Raw genomic sequence first — 8,825 nt, forward strand, 5'->3', positions numbered from 1 at the left:
TGGGAAAGGGGACATGGGCGGCGGTACAGGGGGTGGTTCGAATGGGATCGAGGGGGTAAAATGTTATAACAAACGTAACGAATCGAATGCGGTAGGCATGTCTGTCCAACCGAGATTCCCCGAGTCGAAAACTCAAACTCAAAATGTGAATACTTGATGTGGCCGAGGGGAAAAGTGTTAATTCGTCATGATGACGTCACGGCTGGGAAAATTGATTACCAAAGCGGACAGAGCGTGTCCTCGAACATCGTCCTAGCTACCCCGAAAAAAAACCAGATACACTCTCGAATATATATGGGTTACGAAATGGTCGATGAGGTCGCCGCCTCTCCGAATTGCCACATAAATTGCCGCGTATGAATAAACATTTTGACAGATTTTTGTTTGGTTTTCGGCTCTAAATTTAATAGTTTGCCGAATTTCTTGTTACTATTTAGAAATTTAAATTTTATACCGTGTTTCGTTTCATGCTGTTTCTGGAAACGTATGCTGAAAGATGTTAATAACTTTTTATGCATATGGATGATGGGTCTGGTTTCTGATTTTTTACGGATCATTTAAGCACTCGACGAAACGACCAATAAAATTTGATTCGGGAAAAACTTGTTAATTTTTTTAATGATTTATGAATGGCGACCAAGTATTTGATACTCTTAAAAATTAAACAACTTTAAACAGTTTAACTTTATAGCGAGATTTGAATAGAACAATAAGTTTTAAGAGATTTTAAAATTTAATGGTTTCTGAAATTAAATACTCAAATCTGTTTTACTTTATGGCGATATATTTATGGAATGAGCAACAAATAAATTGATTTTAATAGAGTTTTAATAACTTGAACTCCAATATTAATTTTTTTCCAAGCTTTTTTTGAACTTTTTTTACCTTCTCAGCCAAACTCAATCAGATAATCCAACAAGTGTTTCATTTACACTTATTAAAGCAAGAACTCTTTAATGCGCCTCATCTTCAAAATCCATTAATGAGGATCAACTCATTTGGAGAAGACCCTCGCTGACGCTCTGCAAAGGCTTACCAACCATTTTCCCACACTATCGCTCGTTTTCCCAAGCCGAATGCATCTTTCGTACATTATCACGATTTTCACATTTCATATCAGTTGAAAGTAAACAATTTATGCGCCCACACTGACGTCTGACTGGCTGATTGTACTGTCCCAACATAATCTACATCGGCGGCGGGGCTGCAGCCCCAGGCACCAAATTACCGTCTCGCCCACATGGGAACGACACCTGAGTCCGCATTTAGGGGACCCCTGGAATATGGAGATAATAAGTAAGGGTTCTGCCTTGACGGTCCATAATACCCGGGACTCGGGCATCTCCTCCCGCTGTTCGCCAGACATTCGCCGACTTTTTGTTATGCTAATTGGCATTTACACAGATCCAAACGCGAACCATCTCCATCTGCATCCCCATCTCAATCCTGTTGGCAGGGTCCATCCGCACGCACTCACCTATCCGGCCAAAACCCAGACGGACGGACTTTAAAACGCTTAACCAAACAACAGCAAATAGTTTCACTTTTCACTTTTTCCATGCAAAAAAGGAAAAAAAACACGAAGGAAGCCCCAGCTTCAGTTGTAAGTGAGAAGTGAATGTTGCCATTTTGTTTGATTGCTGCGAATGGGTTCTATGGAGTTGTGTGCTCGCACTGAGAGAAATTTATAAATATTCTTAAAAAATAGTATTAAAGTCTAAAGAAAGGATAAATATCAAACTAAGTAAGAGAATGTATATAAAAAAAAGTGTATGAATGGTTCTGAACAGGATGTTATTATCATTCTAAAATTAACTTTGCAAAGGTTCAATCAATTAATAAATAAGCGAATGTTTTATTACAGAGTTGCAATAAGAGCTGACACAATTATAATTAATTTAATAATTAATAATGAAAATAAAATAAAATTAAATGGTTTTAAAGTGAATTGTGGTATACAAATATAATATTTAACCCATTTGTTCATTGTTTTACAACAATATCAACTTTAGTCCTCTTCAAAATAATGTTCCACTTGAAGTTACCCACAAATGGGTTTTTTTTTACAGTGCATGGCAGTTGGGCCATGTTTGTGTTGGCTGTTAAACTCAGTGCTATTAAAGGCTAAGGCCGACTTTTTGTCAGCCATTATGGTGCACACCTTTTGTGCTCCCCGTGTTGTTGTTGCTGCTATTGCTATTGCCGTTGGTGATGCCTTAGTTGGCAGTAGTAGTTTTCCAGGGAAACCCTCACACGGACAGGGACGCCCTCACACATATAGGAGACACTCACACCGATGCAGATACAGTTGCTGGCTCACTCGCATTCATGAAATGTATAGGATAATAAATCTTTAGGTAGACCCAGGACGAGGGACATATTTTACGGCGATGCTCCGCAGGTAGCTCCGAGTTTTTGCCACCTTTGCACACAGGATGTAACAGGCAGACCCTGCGTAGGAGTATTTTTGCCGGAGGGTATGTCCTGTCAAAATCCTGGATGAAGGGGGTTGGCCCTCGCTTCCCAGAACTATGAATCCTCTCATTTTTACGTACCATTTTACAATTTCGATTCTTATCTCCACTCCTCTATGATCCCTGTTTTTTTTCCTTTCTATTTTTGCGGTATTTGAGTTGGGAGACAAAAGGACGCGCTGTGCATGGGTAATCATTACTTGCGGACTACTGTGCACTCGATTTTGCTCCGGATCGATCGGGGTTCCTCTACTTTTGCGGTTCGTTTGATTTGGCGATCGCTTATCGACGATAGTTGCATCGTCAGCGGCGATAAGATTAGCTGGGCGGACAGTCGACAGACTGCCTGTCGCTTTCCATTGAATTCTGCGGCTTGGATGCGGCTAGGGATTTCCGGGGAGGTCTGTTTTGGGCCAGGGGCGTTCAGACATAAGGGCTCACGGAGCGAGATAAGCCAAATCCCAGAGAAAGTCATGATATGGCTTATATGTGGCACTGAAATCCTGATGGGTTGCTAAACTTTGATACATACGTAACAAACTTAATAATCAATGGAAACTTGCCAACTACATTTTAACAAATTTTAGGTTTATTATGAAAAATTCAATAATTAATAATAAATGTTATTGTTAGCTTTTGCATGATACTCAATCTTAATGTTTCTAATCTTATTGTCCCAGGTCAGTAGAACTTTTTCAACAATACTTTTCCCACACAGACCTCCGACAAACTAACTGTTCTGCCAGCATTTTCACTTTCCATCAAGCTAGTGGAAACTTTTCTCTAAGGCATTGCAACAGCTAGTAAGCCCCAACTCCCAGTGGACTTATGAGCATTAAGTTTCCAGCAAACGAAGCCATAGCATTTTCGAAATTTTCATAAAAACCAGTTTGGCGACGTTTTCGCCGTCAGGCTGATCCGTCGATTGAAAAGCCAGACTGAAATAAATAAGCGCGTTGATTTTTAAGTGTTGTGCATAATTTTAAATACAAATTTTTGGCTCTTTGGCTCTGTTTTGGTTTTGACTGCTCCCCGGGGCCGTAGTTTTGTGTTAAAAGCAGCCGGTGACTGACGTTTATTTTCTGTTTTAAATTAAAGCTCTACGAGCGCGCTAGCCAACTCAACAAGTTGACAGGCTGGTTTTCGGTTTTCGGTTTTCGATCTTCGGCTGTTTTGGCTTTCGGTGTCTATTTCTGTTTTGGATCGCGAATGGGTTTTGATCTGCCGGCTATGGCGCTGCGAAACCGTTAACACCCATAATAAGTACCGCTATGTACCCTAATTATGTGAAGAAGTCGATGGCAGCCAAAAAGTTGAGCGAGCAGCAGCAGCATCAGCAGCCAGTTTTAATGGCCCCAGCTTTATGCATAATATCCCCGAGCTCCACGAACCTTTTTCGTAGAGAAATCGTCGGAGAGGCTCAACCGCATTTCTCGATGCCACAGATTGAGATTCGATACGAGATGTTCGTGGCAATATTTCTAGTCGATTTGTGAAATGCATTCATTGGCGCGTGACTTTACTCTGAACTTGACTGGAGAACTTTTCCCTTTGGCCTTTGTATTTTGTTTTCGTTTTCTGTTTTTTTTTTTATTTGATTTTTTTTTGGCGGCGAGGGCGGAAATTATTTAATGGCGCGTACATGGGCGACATCGCTGGGCGGAAATCACGCACAGAAGCCGGAGTCTGTCGCCGTGGGGAGGCTGCGTGAAATTTTTATTTAATTTTATGCGTTCGTTTTGAAGACTTTTATTAGCCCCGAGCCAATGTGGCTGGCTGCTTGCAGAATTGCCAATTTTGGGCCTGGCAAATTATTTGTCACACATATTTTTCAAATTTATGCGTTTTGGTTGCAGCAGAAGGGGCGGAAGACTGTGGTTGAGTGGTGGGCGTGTGGGAAAATATAAATTGAATATTTGAAATTCCATACAAATATTGGAAGTATGCGTTTATTTGGTTGATTGGTTGGGTAAATGGTTTAAGCAAAAATGTGTCTAAAAAAGTTGTTTCGGTAATTGTAAAATCATGCCAACTTTTATTTATATATTTTATGATAACTAAAATGTACAAAATTGAAAAAGGGTATGTTTTCAGAGTTGCCTAGTCAAGTATAAATTTAATTACTCACTTTTAAATACTACTAATTATTCATAATAATTATTTGCTTCGTTCAGTGGACCTAACTAATTGCTTTGTACTTGCCAAGCCAACAATCAGTCGCCAAGTTACTCCTTCGAATCTGCACCCGACTTTCTCCGATCGAACAGTATTCTGCAGATTGCATGGCAAACATGGCCGGCAACTCGATTCACCTGCAATCAGGCATCTCACACTCATTACCATCAGCTGCCTGGAAGACGTCGAGTGGGGCACCTGAATGCGACTGGTGGTGGCAGGGGCAAATCAGACAACGCTGCGTATGAGCAATGCGATGTGTCGAGACATTTGTGTAATTGTGACAATGTCAATGCTGCAGTGCAATGCAACGACGGACCACTTGAAAATTAGTTGCAAATTACCTACTTAAGTTTGTTTGCCATCGGAGGACATGTGCACAATTGCCTTGCCTGGCAGTTGGTTGCGTGGCAGCCACGCCCACAAATTGTGAGGGGAGGCAAGTTTGTCTTATGCAGTGGCACTTATGCAAGGTGGACACTTGGCCAGCAACCTGTTATCACACAATCAACAAGTGCAATTAGCAGCCCTGGTTCGGCACAATGAAGCGTGTGACAGAGCAAACAAATTGCCAAGCGGCAAACAAATAAACAAACACACAAGCCAGCGAGCAAACACAATTGCACATGCAACTGAAGCTGCAACTGCAGCGAGTGCAATTGTGCGGCTAGCGTCTTCGGGGCAAGCGCCTTTGTGCCCTGTCATCGATAAACTTATGAAGAGGTCCCTGGCATCGGTAGCAGATCCAGCATTGTCCTGGCCATCCTGCCAGGTATTCAGCGCACAAGGCAACTTGTGGCCGGGACAGCTTCGTTGCGCAAAACTCATCCGGCTGTGCGGGACAGGCCCATTGAAGTCGCAATTATCGGCCAAGAAGTGAGCATATGTCGAGTGGCAAGGAAACGTGACCAAAAAGGGTTATGTGTTGTAAATTAGCGGTCCATTGAAGAACCTAAGATCATAATTAAAAGTCTGTAAAATAAAACACTGATACTTTATCATACAAAGGATACGCTTGGAAAAAGTACTTATTTATTTACTTATAGAATCTATATATATAAAAGCAAGTTGTGTTAGTTACACCACTTATAACTTAAGAACGGCTGAACAGATTTGGCTGAAAATTGGTAGGAAGGTAGCTTAGAGCCCGGAATAGGACTTAGGGTACTTTTTATTCCGTTCGACATACCAAAAATCGCATATAAACTGAGTTATTACCTCATCACACTGACAAGCACACTACCATAGCATTTTAACTCAATTTTTTTGAAGTGAATTAAAGTTATTGGTGATTTTGGTGAATTGAAGTGAAGTGAAGTTTTTCGTGCTTTTTGTGAATTGAAGTGAAGGGAAGTTTAATTAATAATGCCGCGACCAAGACGATCGAATCTTTCCCGACAAAGCCGTAATGCAAGAAGACTACGAAATACTGCAAATGGAAGGTCTGAAGAAGAACAAAACATTGAACGTGAACAGAACCGCGTTAGTATGGGTCGACTTCGTGCTTCTCAATCAGCAGAGCAAAGAGAGGCAATCCGTAATACGGCTCGGTTGACAATGCAGAATCGTCGAGCTTACAACAGAGGTCAAGAAATAGATCATTTGCGACGCAGAAGAAATTTATCAAGTGCTGATTTGAATCGAGCAGCGTTTCAATACGATTGCATCACTGATTACAGCTTGCATCCTAGCGTTTGCATTGGGCAAATGGACGTTGTTTGCGAGTATTGCGGTGCATTGAAGTTTTCCGGAGAAACGCCTGGATTATGCTGCTTTAATGGTAAAGTTAAATTGCCATTGTTGACTCCGCCACCTGAGCCATTGTATTCGTTGCTTTGTGGTGAAACACAAGAATCACGCCACTTTCTTGCAAATACCCGAAAATACAATGGTTGTTTCCAAATGACGTCATTTGGGGCAGATATTATCGAAGAACGAGGATTTAATCCGACATTTAAGGTTTTTTTTTTTGTTTGTATTACATAGAATATAGTTAAAGAATAACTTACTTTATCTTAGATACAAGGGCAGATTCACCATCGAATTGGATCATTACTACCTTTCGAAGATACACAAAAAAAATGTTTACAAATATATTTCATGGGCAACATGGAAGAACAACTTGATCGACGTCTAGCGATCAATGAAGGGATGAAGCGAGCAATTCTTCAAGACATGCAGTGTCTGCTTCATGAACATCATGCGATGGTCAGGTTGTTTAAGAGTGCTTTAGAGCGCATGCCAAATGATGACTATAAAGTTGTCATAAAAGCAGATAAACGACCATCTGGAACATACGAAAGGACATTTAATGCTCCAACAATAGACGAAGTCGCCATCCTGATTGTGAACAATTTGATGAATGAGGAGATACATTATCGGGTTTTACTCTTGATCGAAGATAATATATGTGTTACCTCATGTGCGGTAATATATTAATCAGGTTAGAATGCCAGCGCCAAATCGTGAAATGAATGAGGCATTTAATCGAGAATTAGAACGGGAACGTGAATATGATCACCAGGAATTAAATTTATTAGTTCAAGCGAATGTACCCCTGTTGAATTCCCAACAGAAGAAAGTTTATAATACTTTAATGAAGGCAATCGATGAAGAAAATGGTGGTTTATATTTCCTAGATGCCCCTGGTGGTACTGACAAGACATTCCTCATGTCATTAGCTTTAGCAACTGTTCGGGCGAGATCCAACATAGCTGTTGCAGTTGCTTCTTTGGGAATAGCAGCCATATTGTTAGAAGGATGCCAAACGGCTCATTCAGCATTAAAATTACCGTTAAATCTTCAAATTATTGAGAAACCAACGTGTAATATTGCAAAACACTCGGAAATGGCCAAAGTTTTAATGGTATCGAAATAAAATTTTTCCTTTTCATATATAAAACAAAAAAAATTTTCTTTATCTTTTAAACACCAAACGAAGTTTTACCTAAAACTATCGCCATCTGGTGGCGGAACGGAGTTCGCTGGGTTTACTAGTATAAATTATAAATATTTAAAATTGTTGTTTAAATTAAAATATTTCTTCTATTTTTTGTTTATATTTATTTTTAACTGTTGTATATATTTATTTATATTTCAATAAAATTTGTATGCCTTTTTAAACTGCTTCGAATGGAGCTGTATCATACATGATAAGAAAGTACGCCCAGCCCTCCTGGTTAATCGATGATTACCCGGGTCGAGAAAGGGGCATCTTCAAAAACGCATTAGCAACTTCACACCCAGAGCCGCTTCTCGTCCCTTTGGTGGCTTATTTAAATGCAACTCCAATTTATTGTCAACGCGCGGGCATTTCATTCATTCATGGGCATTGTCCTGGTCCGTCCGCTCTCCCTCCACCGAAAGGGGTAATCCTTTGGCCCTCGGGCGACTCCTTGGCACATTAGCCGCCTCATATCGCGTATCTCGAACCGCCTTGGAACGTCTCGACCTAACGACTTCCGTTTGGGCTTTGCGCACGCGCGAATTGCCTTGGGTTCTCGTTGGGATTTGGGATCTCACTCCGCTCCTGCCCCTCTTTCCGCCCACAGCTTTTAATGATAATCTCCTGAGTTATGTGTTTTTAAATATAATTTCGTTGTTGGCGTGCAGACGACGGAGCCATAACTCACATAGCGCCAAGACCAAGTCACGAACTGTCAGACTCCAGTTGAAAACGAACCTGGGACTCGGGAGCAGATATTTCGACCAGAGGATATGCGAAGGAGGAGTTCAGGGGGTTGGGGAGTGGGAAAGGTACTTGAGGTACTGGCGTCCCACAATTTGGTCTAAATGCTTACATGTGTTACATGTTTGCACTCCCACGGCAGCCAACTCATTAATTGCCGTATAAAATAATGACTTGACTGCAGTGAGCGAAAGCCTTTTAGCCATATTAAGGTGGGAAAGTATTTAAGGTTTCACTGAGAGAAAAAACTATTTATTTAAGGGGTTATATACCTTTTTTTTTTTCAAAAAAACGAAAAATTTTTTTTTGTTGAATCCTAAAGTATATCCCCAAGAGAACATTTTCCCAAATTTTTGAAGAGATCCGAATAATAGTTCGATAGGAAAACAGCGTTTTGAGGCGCGGTTCGTCACTCTTTGTAACGCAACGTAAAACTTTGAATGCGATTATCTCAAAGTCGTTTTTTTCCAAAAGTGCCTTCGCTGTGA

The sequence above is a fragment of the Drosophila ficusphila genome, unplaced genomic scaffold, assembly GCF_018152265.1.
Source record: "Drosophila ficusphila isolate 14025-0441.05 unplaced genomic scaffold, ASM1815226v1 contig_787, whole genome shotgun sequence".
NCBI classification, from domain to species: Eukaryota; Metazoa; Arthropoda; class Insecta; order Diptera; family Drosophilidae; genus Drosophila; species Drosophila ficusphila.